Source organism: Eulemur rufifrons, chromosome 23 (genome assembly GCF_041146395.1).
Source record: "Eulemur rufifrons isolate Redbay chromosome 23, OSU_ERuf_1, whole genome shotgun sequence".
NCBI classification, from domain to species: domain Eukaryota; kingdom Metazoa; phylum Chordata; class Mammalia; order Primates; family Lemuridae; genus Eulemur; species Eulemur rufifrons.
Genome location: NC_091005.1, coordinates 25,430,759 through 25,443,109, shown reverse-complemented (window position 1 = coordinate 25,443,109; position 12,351 = coordinate 25,430,759).

Sequence of the window (12,351 nt, the reverse complement as noted above, 5' to 3'; positions counted from 1 at the left end):
CTTGTTTTCTAATTTTTTTTGCTACGTTTTTTTGCCACACAAAATAGTTTCCTTTTTCTGTCATCAAATTTATCATTTTTTTAATTTAATAGTTTCTGGGTATTGGGTGACACTTAGAAAGGTTTTCCACTGCATTTTTTTTATTAAAACAAATTTATTTGCATTTTCTTTTAATAGTTTTATGATTTCATATTTTATATCTAAATATTTGAGACATCTGTAGTTAGAAGTGCATTAATAATGCATTTTATGTTTTTCCAAAATGTCACTAGTTTTCTCAGCATGATCTATTGAATAAGCCACATAGTTTCTCCATTAATTTGAAATGCCACTTTTATTTCTTATAAGATCCCCACATGGATTTAGCCTGACTTCTCTTACTTTTCTTTCTTTGATCTGCTTCTCTAGCCCTGGGTCAGGACCATACTGTTTTAATTACTGCAGCTTTATAATATGTTTTAAATATAATCGTGCTAGTCCCCTACCCCCCCATTAGTTTTCATTTTCAGAATTTTCCTGGCTATCTTATAAGATTGTTTTTCCATATGAATTTTGATATCTTTATGTCAAGTTGCCTTAAAAAAAAATCTCTGTAAGATTTTTTTGACTAATGAAAATTTTAACTAGTAATAACCTCCTTCTGTGAAAGGCTCTTTCTGACCCATTTTTTCTTTTATTCCTCATAATGATGCTAGTAATACCAAGTCCCCTTTACAGATAAGGACCTGAGGCTCAGAGAATTGATGACATTGGCCCACAGTCACCCGGCTCACATGGGGCCAAGTCCTAAGCCTCAAACCCAGATTGTCTGATTCCTAATCCAGTTCTCTTTCCATCAACCCCAGAGAGATACAAATGAGGAATTAGTTTAGAGAAGTAAGGAGGAAAATTATATGAAAAGCCTGAAAAAGAATCAGTTAATCTGAACTCATTCAGAAACCAGGTGTATGCTGAGTTGTGCAACATGCCTTGTCAAATGAGGCCACCCGTCTACCTACATTGTACAATTCCAACCGTCCTCGAGTTGGTCCCTATGGATGATGATGCAGCAATCTGTAACATAAAGTGTGACACAACTTCTTGTTAATAGGGTATGTTAGGTACAACCACACTGCTGCTTTGAGCTGCTTACTTAAGAATGGTGACAAAAAAAAAAAACAAAAAAAACAAAACAACTCTGAGACTTGGATCTTATGTTTTCAATCTGACTGCTATAAATAGATAGGATTTCAACTTAAAGATACTAATGATTTTTTTCACTATGCAAATTATATTGGTTCCTTAGCAACAGAACAAATAAGTGTTTCCCCTCTAATTCCGTGTATGTTAGTTTAGAGAAGGCACACAATAAGTTAATTAGAGAGTGGTTGGGGGTGATTTGTAAATGTCATATTAACACGCTGTTTGCTTTTGTAGCACCCAAAGACTGCAAAATATATGGATGCCATTTCTGGCATGGTTGATTTTTTTTTTTTTTTTTTTTTGGTCTCTAGGATCTTTTGCCAACTAATATTTTGAACAAAGATTTAGAAGTGAAATGTGATGCCTTTGGTTGCAACTTCTAATTACAGATGTACTCAGTTTTAGGGAAAACAGATATATATATATATATATATATATGAACATCTAATCAGAAAATGAAGAGAAATCAGGGCGTTATTAGAATCCCAGTGTATCAGAGGTAATACTTCCACAGAAGTCCCCTATTAGTACTCCTGGGCCACGTTCCAAGACCCCCACAGATGCCTGAAACTGGCACCGAAGCTGACCTACAATATATTTCATCCTTATTCAGTTGAGAATGTTCACCTTTTCACTTAAAGTCAGCATTTTATGGCTTCACTTTGGCATATCCGAGTCGCCAGAATCACTACTCTTGTGCTTTGGGGACATCATGAAGGAAAATAAAGGTAACTTGAACACAAGCGCTGTGGTACTCCGACAGCTGATCTGATAACCCAGGTGGCGACTGAGCATCCACAGTGAGCATGTGCTGGACAAAGCGACAACTCACATCCTGGGCAGAATGGGGCCGGATGGTGCAAGATGCCATCACACTATTCAGAGCAGCACTCAATTTAAAACTTACAAATTGTTTATTTCTGGAATTTTCCATTTAATATTTTTGGACCACAGTTAACTGTGGGTAACTGAAACCTGGGCAAGGAAAGCCATGGATAAGGGGGGACTACTACAACCCTTTCATTTTGCTGGGGGGAGAACTTGGACTAGAATGAGCAAATGATTGACCTGAGAAGCCAGTGTCTGTATTTGAGCTTCTGCTCAGACACAAGACTCCTGTCTTAGTCAGCTAGGGCTGCTGCAACAAAATACCACCGACTGGGTGGCTCAAACAACAGGAGTTTATTTTCTCACAGTTCTTGAGGCTGGGAAGTCTAAGATCAAGGGGCCAGCATGGCTGGTTTCTGGTGAGGACTCTCTTCCTGACCTGCAGACAGCCACCTTCTCACTGTAGCTTCACATGGGGGAGGGAGACAGAAAGAGAGAAAGAGAGCAAGCTCTCTGGTATCTCTTCCAATAAGGGCACTGATCCCGTCATGAGGACACCACCCTTAAGACCTCATCTAATCCTAAGTATCTCCCAAAGGCCCCATCTTGAAATACCATCACATTGGATAGTTTAGGGCTTCAACATATGAATTTAGGGGGTTGAAACATTCAGTCCATAACAACTCCCTATTCTGTTTGCCATCCCCCCTCTTATTCCAAGGCTTTGTCCCTGTCTTCCTTAAATAACCAACTCTAGTGTCTCTTGTTAAAGGTTTGTTTATATTTCTGTCTGTTTTCTATTCATCTTAAACTTGATTTCTGCCAAAGCTACCCTCTGTTCCTTCCTCCCCCCATGGTTGAGCTGGCCTGTGTTACATCTGATTCATGAACCATTTTTAGGGAGTAGGGGTAGAGAGAGGTGGTGTGCCCAGCAGAGAAATTCTGTAATATACAGGATAAATTCTGAAGCAGAAAAGCTAAAAAGAGCTTTGAGGAGAAAAACAACGTCCATTAATCAATTAAAATTTTAACTTGGTCCAACCTGAGCCTGGAAGACTGGCTCCTACAAATAACCGAGGTGAGCAGAAGGGTTATCCCACCGTCAGCAAGGTGGTGACCAGAGAGCACACTGTCACCATTCACGAGTGCACCCATGGAGTGGGCTTCAAGGGGCACCCAAAGAGATCTGGAAATTTGCCATAAAAAGGAGATAGGAACCCTAAATGTACCCACTAATACCAGGCTCAACAAAGCTCTCTGAGCCAAGGGAATAAGGAATGTCTCATACTCCCATCAATGTGCGGTTTTCCAGAAAAAGCAATGAGGAAGATTCACCAAACAAGCTCTGTATATTGGTTACCTATGTACCTGTCACCACTTAAAAAAAAAACCTGCAGTCAGTGTGTATGAGAACGAACCACTGATTGTCAAAAAGTTTTAAAACCACGCAAAAATAAAATAACAAGGAGTCTCTTATTTTAATTATTTCAATTGCACAACTTGTTAAGTTGTGACACATGTTTACACATGCTTACACCACCAGCCTTATTTTGATGACTAAAAAGTTTAAGGCAAAGACTGTCTTTCTGTTTCACAACACCTGCCAGGAGTAGGAAGAACAGTTTAAGGAACAATGAATGATATGGACTTTGTACTGAGAGACAAAATCAAATTTTCGGTTAGGAATGCATTTAGCTGCAAGGAATAGGAAGCCCAGCGCATCTTATGAACATTTATTAACTTTACAGTGAGTCTGGGCTGTGCAGTTTCAATATTACTGGTTCAGAATATAAATGATGTCCCAGCTTACGCTCACGGTCCCTGTTAGTGCCACTGCCCTGGGCCTCATGTCCTCACATGGTCTGTCCAAAGGCTGGAAATACAGAGACGCCAGAGGTGAGAGGGCTCCTTTTACCTATCTCTTTCTTTTTATCAGAAAAGAAGACTCTTTCCCCCAAACCCGAAGGTGGTGTTCTATTATATCTCGTTGGCCACAACAAAGACAAGCTTAGCTGCAGAAGAGGCCAGGAAAGCGTATGCGCTGGGAGGCCAGCAAGGACACAGGGGCTTGGGCACACTGACCGGCGGCCACAAGTGACTATACATACCGATCCTGCTAGCAGCATGCCCGGCCCCTGTCTCCTGGGCACTCACCATTCCAGTACATGGGAATTGTGCTCTCCCGTGAGGGGCTGAGGGCTTTCTCCTGGCACAAGTAGGCAGGCCCTGGGTGCTGGGCAGTTACACCCCTGGGATCAGCCCCAAGGCAATGACAAATTGTAGATGGGGGATACATACCCCAGCTCCCTCGCCCGTGAGTGGGACAACTCCGAGGCATATTTCACACTGTTTCGCAGTAGGACGGAGACCCAGTTGCCCATAGAGGTCACGTGTTCCTCTGAATTGGTTTTCTTGCCTTCTTGTCTCTCTCTCCTCCACCCCACACTGGTATTTCCTGGAATCATCTTCCCAATAAAGCACTTGTGTTCAAGTCATGGCTTAGAATCAGCTTCTGGGAGAAATGCGGCTGAAATATTAGCTTTGTGAGCCTCTTTAACTTCAGTTTTTCTGGCTGTGGAAGGGAGATAGGCACCCCACTCGGGTAGACCGGTTGTGAGGGTTGCTGACAAAACCTATGTGAAAACACACTGCAAACTGCAAAGCGTGACTCGGACGCAGGGACAACGTGGACTGCAAAACGCAATGTGCTTTTTCACCCGAGCCGTCAGTGTAGATCCCAGGGATGTAATTTCGCCCACACTTGCTGAAGACTGAGTCTCGGGGCAGAGACTCCTTCCCCTGCCAGGTACGGGAAGTGCAGGTGCTAAAGTGGCGCTTTCCCGCCATCTCAGCCTGGCTTTGTGGCTTTGGCGGCTGCTGCCGGGGCACTAGGACTCCAGTTAGCTATGAGCCTCCGGAGATGGGGGTGGGGGGTAATAATGGTCTGCGCTGGTGCATTGCAGTCTTCAATATTCAGCTTATTGACAAAGATACACAGTGAATTCTCTGTCGAGGGTACTCAGCTGGAAATCTTTCCAGACAGCCTCAAAACTTTTACCCCTGGTTTCATTTTCTCCACAGGGAAAAACACACCTCGATGTATCGGATGCAATCACCTTAATGAACCCAGGCTTTTAAAAATAAGAAGCAAGGCCATCTATTTCCATGCAGCTGAACCTCTCATCTAATATGGCTTGAGGTTTCTTCTTTTTTTCTTTTTTTTGTTTTTTCCTTGAACTGAAAGCTGGAAAGTACAGACCCTCTTCTTCTAACTTCCAGCATTTTTTTTTTTTTTTTTTTTTTTGGTGCTTTTCTTCTGACCTCCTGAAGCAGCCCTGTGCTGTATTTGGGCTGCCTGCGTCTATTCTGACTTTTCCTGATAATGGCACCTGTGTTGTATATTTCTCATCTGCCCCTGCAGGTGCATTCTCTGCCCTTCCCTGTGGCCCTGGAGACTGACCTCCACAGACTGCATCGCCAGGTTCCCTTGCTGTCTGGATTTGCTTTGGAAAGTACTGGCAGGTGCTCAAAGGGTACGAGAGAGTACGGGCATTAGAACCCTGACACCCTTCTTGCTGCGTTGCTGCTCAGCAGTGGCCTCTTCCTCTCCTTACTGCCCCAGCTCCTGTCTGGGCAACTTCTCCTACATCTCTCTTGGGATCTACCGCTAACTCCCTCTCCTGGCTCCTTCGGGCTCTGGGGTGGTGATGGCTTCCCGTCGCTGCTGGTCTCTGGGTGCCTCACCACTCCCTGTTGGCCCCCTTGGTCCACACGGCTGTACACGGTGCTACATTAAACTCTCTCCAGCCACCCCTTCAAGGATGCCCTCTGCTTCCGGCTGATTGAGACAGCACCCCAATTTCCTTTTGAAAAGTTACCTTTCTCCCACTGGACAGAGCCAGTGGAATATTTAATCAGGGGGCCCTGCCTTTCTTTAGCCATGATGAGGATGGTGTGGAAGAACACATGGCTTGAGCAAGCCTAGCGGATGCTCTGCCTCTGGAATTAAAACCGAGAGCAGAGTAGCCACAGGTTTGAGCACAGCTGAAGCTCATTCCTCTGGCCGCATGACCAGAGACTTCCAGAGCTGCTCTGGACAGTGGCTTTTCCAGACCTGGTCCAGCAGCCTTCCCCTCTGTCCTCGGAGCCTCCCCAGAACCTTCCAGTCAATTCCATTTTTGCTTAAGTGAAGCTGGTTTAGATTTCTGTTGCTGACCACCAGAGAATCTGCATTATCTATCTCCTAAGAGCTCTTCTGGGAACTGCCTTCCCCAACGACCCGTGTGGCCTCACCCAGAGACCTTTCCCTTGTCCCTTGGGGCCATTGATCCTTTTACCTCCCTTCAGTTATTGCACTTTGCTAGTTACTGAATTTTCATAGCTTCCCCCCTGCTATTCACATATGCACCGTATCCTAGGTTAGTGGCTTTCCCTTATATTTTCCAGGTGATGTCCTTCTGTGATTGCTGGCTTTTGCCTGTGGTTCCTGTTTGCTCTGATGTAGGACCCCAGACCTGAGCCCTCCCCCCCAAATGCCAAACACTATAAGGAGGCAGACTGTTCCCTAAATTAGTTGAAGTCTGCAGGCCTTAAATATAAAGCTGGCTGAGGAAATGTTATTAGCATGGCATGCTTTGAATGTAGACACAAATGCTATGTTTGAAATGCAAGGGTGTGGTTGGCTTTCAGAAAGACATCTTAAAAATATTGGAAGTAGTCCAGCATGGTGGTGGCAGCTCTCTAATAAGCATCCTGATGACCCCTGGGTGACCCCATGAATAGAGAGGACTAGAAGCTTCTACCCACGGCAGCTTGAGGCAAGAGGGGGTTCCTAGGTCTCAGGTGTTGCTGTTACATCTTCTCCTGTGACCAGCTGAGAAAGGATCTATTAGCTTCAGGGGATTCCCAAGTTGTTGGAACAACACCCCCCTACCCCACAACTATGCGAACTGCCCCTGCCTGCAGTGGTGAGGCGCTATCTCTCTGCTGTCCCTCTTTGCCTAAGGACCACCCCTTTCCTCTCCAACAAATCTTGGGAGAGGTAACTTTTGCTTTTTACATTTGTGTTCTTTGTGTAAAGTGCCTGCTTCTAATTCCACCTCTAGAACTGGTCGATACATATTTAATATTTGTTTAATTAATATTTAATTAAGCCAACCCACCACCTCTGTAGAAGCACCCCTCTTTCTCTTTCTACTGCCTCATCGGATGCTGTCCTTAGAAGACCAAGGTCATAGTTAAAAAGGTGTTTGGCCTGGCAGAAAGTGTAGAGATCATTTCATCCATCCCCTCTGTAGTGGGTTGAATTTTTGTCTCCCAAAAACATATGCCCAAATTCTAATCTCTGGTACCTGTGAATGTGACATTATTGGGAAATAAAGTCTTTGCAGATGTAATTAGGTTAAGGATCTCAAGATGAGATCATCCTAGATTTAAGGTGGGCCCTAAATCCAATGGCTGGTGTCCTTGTAAAAGAGTGGAGGAGGAGAAGTCCTCTTAACGACATAGTCAGTGATTAGAGTGACCAGGAGCCACCAGGAGCCAGAAGAGGCAGGCAGAGATCCTCCCCCAGAACCTTCTGGAAAGTGGCCCTGCCAGCACCTGGAGTTTGTACTTCTGGCCTCCCTGACTATGAGAAATAAATTTAAGCCACCCAACTTGTGGTAATTCGTTACAGTAGCCTCAGAAAACAAACACACCCTCCCACTTACAAAGGCTTAAACAGGGAAGCACTTGGCCAGATTCTCTTAGGGATTAGAGGTGATAGATCAGGGATTAGAATCCAATTCCTTGACTCAACAGTTGTTTTTTTCTACATTGCCCCTTTCATGAAGCCTCCCCCTACTATGCACATGTGCACGCACACCCCATGACAGTGGCTTTTCCTGGTATTTTCCAGGTGGTCTCCTTCTGTGATTGCTGGTCTTTGCCTGTGGTTCCTGTCTGTGCTGGTACAGGACCCCAGACCTGAGCCTTCCCTAAAAATGCCAAATACCATAAGGAGGCAGACTGCTCAACCAGAAAGTGCTATAGACTTGTGTCCACACCCATGGTTTAGCTTGTGTCCCACTCCTGCCCTGGAGTGCAGAACAGAAGGTGGTCCCTGGTCACGCATTCGGTCTGTCAATCAGTCTGTTGTATCCGCCCCCTCCTGTGCCAGGCACAGGGCTGGACCCGGTGCAGGATCCGGAGACGAACCTGCTCTGCATCCCACACTCAGGAGCTAACGGTCTACTTGAGTTGGGGCAGAGTAGGGGAAAGAGCATGTCTGTGGAACTGTAATTCAAGTAGAATCTTATTACCTTAATTTATGCAAATGCCCCAACGTGATTATGCAAATGCCCACGGCTGCTGTGATTCTGCCCGCTGTCCCCTCAGCGCATGTGGTCCCTGCGGTAAGAGGTGAAGGAGGCTGTGGAGCTGCCCAGCTTTCAGCTGCCCCGGGTTCTGCACATCTCTCGTGGCTTAGTCAATGTGCCAGAGTAGGATTCCAGAGTTTAAAGGTGTATGTTTCTCCTACAATCTGCCCCTAAATGCAAACCAACTACACCATCCAATACTCAACCAAAGAAATGCCAACCTATTTCTATATTAGAAAAAACCTGGCTTTATTGGAATGTATCAGAACACATCATTCCCAAGGTGGTGACTGGCTTCACAAGGGATTTTCAAGCATAAGTTGGCTTAAATGCCATCTTTGTCCCCCTAAGGCCTGCTTATGACGTGATGTCACTGTGTAAACCCATTCGAGCACGGATGTAGTTATCTATGGTCAGTGCTCCTTGTAGACATCATTAGCCCTCGGGGGTGGGAAAGCGTCTCTTTTTCCACTCAGTGACTGTATGCGTGGCTCCTCCTCACCCCTTTCATTCTACCTTAGATCACCTCTGTACACCTGCCGGCTCCTCCTCCCCACCAGACTGCCAGCTCTCTGAGCACAGGCTACACGTCCAGCTCATCCTGGTCTTGCCCGCTGTGCCTGGCACAGCGTGGAACACCCAGGAGTGATTAATAACCATCTATACAAAGAACAAATGCCTCTACTTAAATCCATGTTTTATAGCTTCTGGCTCAGGCTTGCCCTCTCTCTGAAGAATGCAGCATAATAAAAAACAATTAAAAGACAACCCACAGGCTGGGAGAAAATATTTACAAAATAAAACAGAGGATTTGTATTGAGATTATTTTAAAAAAAAGATTCTACAAATCAATGAGAGAGAAACAAGTACCCAGTAGAAAAATGGGCAAAGGATACAGACAGGTGAGTCACCAAAGAGGAAAAGATATTCAACTTCACTAGTAACAAGGAAGCTGGAATCAAAGCAACAACGAGATGCCACTGTGTACTCGTTACACTGGCCAACCTTTTAAACATCACACAACATTGCGTATTGGCAGAGTGCAGGGCAGGAGTAGTTTCATAGTGCTGGAGGGAATGCAGCTAGACAGGGACACTTTAGGGGACAATTTAACTGATTAAAATTTTAAAACCACATTTCCATGACCCAGATATCCTACTTTTCAAATCCACCCTAAGTAAACACTTGCCTCTGTGCCCAGGGAGGCCTATATTAACTAAGGTGTTCAATTTAGCAGTGTTTATAAAAATTAAATTTGGAGGGGAAAATTGTAACAAATATATAAATGGAAAACAAGTATGTTAGTGTCCCTCAATAAAGAAGAGACTAAATGTCCTATGAGAAACTCCGACTTTAGATCACCGGGCAGCAGTGGAGAAGAGTGAGTTACATTTTTGCTTGCTAACAGACAGTTCTCCAAGGTGGTTGACACCATTTGTAAAAGAAACACACAAAACCTAATGCCATCTCTACATACTTGTGTGAATTTATACATATTTATGTAATGCAAAGGAAGGAGTTAGAAGGCAACACACCAAACAGGCAAACTGCTTACCTTTGGGGAAGAAGATACCAGAATACTTTTTGGGGGTAGATTGTGAGACTGTGGCAGAGGCTGGCCGGCTGGTGTCCCTACCTCTTTCCTGTTCTTTCTGGTACCCCAGCGAGGCAGCACTTCCCAGCTTCTCTTGCAGCTAAGTGTGGTCATGTGGCTCCATTCTGGCCAATGGAAAGTGGGCAAAGGTGTCAATTCCAGGCCTGGCTCTTTATAACCTTGCACCTGCCACCCTCTGTGCCTTTTCCTTCCTCTTCGCGACCTTGGGAGCTATGTGTTGAAGACGGTGGAACCGCGAGATGGAAGGAGCCAGGTTCCTGGACCTTTTCCTGAGAGAGAGCTGCCTGCAGATTAGGAATGTGCAGTGAGAATCCCTGGTACTTTGGTGTTTATCCGTGCTAGGAACTAGCTTTACCCAAACTAACACCGGCATTTTAGTATTGATCGAAGTTTTTACTTTTCTAATAAGAATACATTCAACTGTCATGTGCAATTAAATATAAATTTTCAAAAAAGGGTGGACCGAGCCCAAACCCGAACTCAGAAGGATGGCAAAGTGCTCAGAACCCCATGTGAGTGGTAGCCGATGCCCTTCTGGGTTTCTGAAGCTCTGGGTGGAGTTCTGCGATGCCCGACCCAGAAAACTTCATTCTCCCTTCTACAGAGGAGCTGGAGAAGGGAGTCAAGAGGTGTGAACTGCAGCCCTAACTCCTGATTCTACCACCTGGGGAACCTTAAGCAAATCCCTTTACTTCCCTGGGCCTCAGCTGCGTCCCGTGCAAAAGGCAAACTGTTCGGGGCAGGTTCCCCAGCAAGCAGACTCGGAGACTCTGGGGTGTGTCAGGGAGCGCTCTTGACCTGTGAGTGGTGAAGGCAGCAGAGCTGGGGAGAGAGAGAAGTTGAATTGGGATGCAGCTGAAATAAAGATTTCAGCTGATTCCACAGGAAGCTGGGACAGATTTTCAGAGTTATCTCAAATCGGGAAAAGGAGGCCAAGGCTTTGAGATTGTTCCCTAACAGGACAGCTTTGGGACACAGCCTTCCTTGCTTCCCTAGCAAGGGCTTGACCTTGAGACCCAGCAGCAGCCCACACATCCGGGCAACTGGGGGAAGGAGAGCCTTAGTCCTGGGGAGGGGATCTGGGCAGTGCACCTGGAATTTGAAAGAGCTTTTTTAATTATAAAGAGTCTCCTCATAGGAGGTGATTTAAATGTATATCAGACCATCCTCCAAAATAAACAGAAATATTTATGGGGTGTGTGGTACCCCATAAATATACACAATCATTATTTGTCAATTAAAAATAGATAAATTTTTTTGAATTTTTTTAAAAATTAAAAAAATTCATGTAAACCAAAACATAATAATTCTGTTATTAACATTCTTCTAAATGATTTCTCTCCTCTCCTTCTCTCTCCCTATCTCTCATTTTGGTTCATATGTATCACTGAATTCAATTTCCTAATATTTATGTAGGGCTTTTGCATCCGTGTTACAAGGGAGATCGTCCTGTAATTTTCTTTTCTTGTAAAGTCTATGTAAGGCCTTCATAGCAAAGATATGGAAAAAATGAAATAGAAATAGAAATAGATGAAGGTCAGTTGGATTTCTGCTCTCTTCATCCCTGTAGGGGTGTGGGTGCCAGAACCCTCGGGGAAATGAAACCCCAAAGCACGAAGCCCAGAGAGGTCCCCAAGCAGAGGCGGGTCCAAATCAGCTTGATCTGATGATTTCTCTGTGTGTTTCCATTTGGCAATGATGAATGGAGGATGATGCTAAATTCTTCGTGTCCCTCTGACGGTCTGAAACTAATGGACACCTGACATATGTCAAGAAGGTGAGGGCCAGGCCATTTCAGGGTGCGGTTGAGGGAAATGGACTCTAGATGATCATCCATGCTGTGACCCCCATCTGTTTCGTTATATTAAACTGCTGTTTGAATTTGAAGTTGGGAATGTGAATACTTTAGCCAACCATCCACAGGTACTAGAAACACTGTGCTGGAGGAAGTATATCCAGTCTTCATGATTCTGCGCAGTGTGTTATAGATTCACAGGGTTTTATAAATGTCAAATGTGACCCATCAGTTCTTATTTCCTGCTCATAGAACTTGACCACCTATAGTGGGGGTTACTTTTGTTGAGAACTGGGGAGATGAGCTCCTCATTGATTCTATAGGTAACTTTCTCCAAAAAGGGAACAGTGCTTTCCAGGGGAGTTGGATATGATTTGAGATAAGAGATGAAAATGGACCGGGTGCAGTGGCTCGTGCCTGTAATCCTAGCACTCTGGGAGGCCGAGGCGGGCGGATCATTTGAGGTCAGGAGTTCGAGACCAGCCTGAGCAAGAGCGAGACCCCGTCTCTACTAAAAATAGAAAGAAATGATCTGGAAAGCCAAATATATATATATATATATATATATATAA